At 40.7% G+C, this 2,911-nt stretch overlaps 1 non-coding gene across 1 annotated transcript; it reads right to left on the reverse strand.

The window, feature by feature from the left end:
- Nucleotides 1-609: 609 nt before the first annotated feature.
- LOC145556972 (small nucleolar RNA R71) lies at nt 610-716 on the reverse strand. Its single transcript, XR_014092059.1, has one exon. It is a non-coding gene; the product is annotated as a small nucleolar RNA R71 (small nucleolar RNA).
- Nucleotides 717-2,911: the final 2,195 nt, after the last annotated feature.

Below are 2,911 nucleotides of genomic sequence, written 5' to 3' on the forward strand. Positions count from 1 at the left end.
AACGTTAGTTCTTTGAGGCAAATCTCATATTTGCTTTTAGTTTTTTTGTTTATGCCCAGGTGTTCCAGATCAGGTTACATCCCATTCGATCCTAAGATCGAACGATCCTTCCATAGACAGAAGAACCTTTACAAGCAAATTCTGGCGGATTCTAGTGACAATAATAATCACCGAGATCCTCCAACTGGTTCTAGCGATTCAGAGGTTTCCTCAGATCCAGAATCAGAGATGACGGCTCCAAAGAAGCTTAGTGATTACTCACAACCAAAGCTTACAGATTTTCCACATCTCACTCGCACTCCGGCTCTTGATAGGGTACAATTTGAGATTAAACCCCAATTTATAACTATGATAGAGAGGAAGCAATTTAGTGGAGCTAAGGGTGAAGACCCAAATCTTCACATTGCAGACTATTGTCAATATTGTAATACCATTAGGCAAGCCGGGGTCACACAAGACCAAATCAGGGAGATTATCTTTCCTTTCTCTTTAACTGGAAAAGCCAAATTATGATTTAATGGATTAAATAGAACTGCACTTGGTATAACTGGCTGGGAAACTCTTGTTTTGAATTTTTATAACAAGTACTATCCTGCAGAGAGAACAGTCGTACTACGGAGTGCAATTCAGAACTTTGCCCAAGAAGCCGATGAAACTTTATATGAGGCTTGGGAGAGGTTCAAGGACCTACAAAGAGAATGTCCCCATCATAATTTGGCACAATGGCAGTTAATCCAAGCCTTTTACAATGGCATTGGAAATTCATCTAGAATAATTTTAGATTCCGCAGCTAGTGGGAGGTTTATGAATCTTAATGTTGATGATGCAGGTCAGGTTATTGAAGATATGGCGATACATAATTCTCAATATGGGAATCCTAGAGGCTTTGCTAACAAGGGGAAGCATAGTGTTGACTCTGTATCCTTTTTGCAGGCTCAATTGACCTCAATATGCCAAAAATTAGATAATCTTAGCACTGCTAATATAGCTAATGTTTTTGCAATTAATAATAATGATAATGAGGCTTTCTGTGAAAATTGTGGAATTATAGGTCATTGGGAACAAGATTGCAGGAGTTCCGTGGAGCAAGTTAATGCCTTTCAAGCTTATAGGCAGAATAACTCATACTCCAACACCTACAATCCTGGGTATCGAAATCATCCGTACCTTTCCTACCGGAGTACTAATGTTCAAAATCCACCACCGCAAAAACCACAGGCGCCACAACAACAACAACAGAAATATTACCACCCCAATGCTGGCCAGAAGAACCAACCACAACAACCCTCCTCATCTTCTGACCCTGCTTTGGTAGAAATTAGAGCGATGCTGGTTAATATGCAGAAGCACATGGAAAGTAGAGATGCATAAATTGATTCAGTTCTAGCACACAATAAAATTGTAGATAATCAAATTGCGTAACTTTCCGCTACTCTACAAGCCCGCCAACAGGGAGCTCTGCCAGCACAGCCGACCAGGCCTACGGATCAAGCCTATGCAATTACTCTAAGGAGTGGTTCAAACTATGAAGGCCCCCCTATGCCCAGAGTTGATGAACCTGTTTTAATAAATAATGCTAATCTTGATTCCGTTAAACCAGACAATGTAGCTAATAGCCCTGTAGGGCTAAAGCATAATACTAATATATCTAATTCTACATTGGAGGGTACGACTCCAGAGAAGGTGGCCACTCCAGATAAGAGCAATAATGCTCCAAAGCCAATTATCAAACTTCCATTCCCCAATCGTCAACTGAAAACAAATTTGGATAAGCAGTTTGGTAAATTCCTTGAGATGGTAAAACATTTGAAGGTAACAGTTCCCTTCACTGAATTAATCACACAAATACCTGCATATGCAAAATTTATGAAAGAAATATTGACAAGAAAAAGGTCTATTAGTGAGGTAGAGACAGTAGCTTTCACTGCAGAGTGTAGTGCCGTACTTCAAAATAAATCTCCACCTAAATTAAAAGATCCGGGTAGCTTTTCTATCCCTTGTCATATTGGCAATCTAATGATTGATAATGCATTGTGTGATTTGGGTGCTAGCGTTAGTGTTATGCCATTATCTGTGTGTTCCAAGTGGAATATGGGTAAATTAAAAGCTACTAATATTACTCTACAAATGGCCGACCGTTCTTTCAAATACCCCTTAGGTATTTTAGAGGATCTCCCCGTTAGAGTAGGTAAATTTTATATAACTGTTGATTTTGTTGTTCTTGATATGGCTGAGGATATGCAAACCCCAATCATTTTGGGTAGACCATTCCTTAACACTGCAGGAGCAATTATAGATGTGAGAAGTGGTAAATTAACACTATCAGTAGGGGACGATAAAATTATTTTTAATCTTAATAATACCCCTAAAAGCCCCATGACAGCGGAGAAATGCTTTAGTGTCAATGTGGTTCAGAATTATTCTAACAAGCCCTAAGCTCTTGAAAAAGATCCCTTGGAGGCGGTATCTTGTGTTGCATCCCTTTTAGATGAGATATACAAATGGCAGAAGGAAGTTGATGCAATAGAAAGAGCCCTCTACACTGTCAGTCTTGGTTTTGAGGACGAAAAGGTGGAATCAATCAAGCAAGTTGTGGAAATTTAGCCTACGGTGAGAGTTCCGCCAGATCGAGTTGCAAGTGCTAAATGCAATGACAATTTGAAGCAACCCTCGATCAAAGAGGGATCTTTAGTGCGTAGCATTGAAGAACCCCCAATCCAAGTCAAGGAGGATCCACCAGATAAGGTGAATTGGCGTCCCACAGGATATGTTAGGAAGGCGCGTCGTAGCCTAAACACCGCTCGACCGGGTGAGAAACCGCCCGACCGAGCGTTAGGCCAAGGGTCCTAGTTCTTGTATTTGGTAAGAAGGTTGTGCGGGACCTAGATAAACCAGCGCTTTACGGGAGGCA

Source organism: Chenopodium album, chromosome 8, assembly GCF_948465745.1.
Source record: "Chenopodium album chromosome 8, dcCheAlbu1.1, whole genome shotgun sequence".
In the NCBI taxonomy this organism is placed as follows: domain Eukaryota; kingdom Viridiplantae; phylum Streptophyta; class Magnoliopsida; order Caryophyllales; family Amaranthaceae; genus Chenopodium; species Chenopodium album.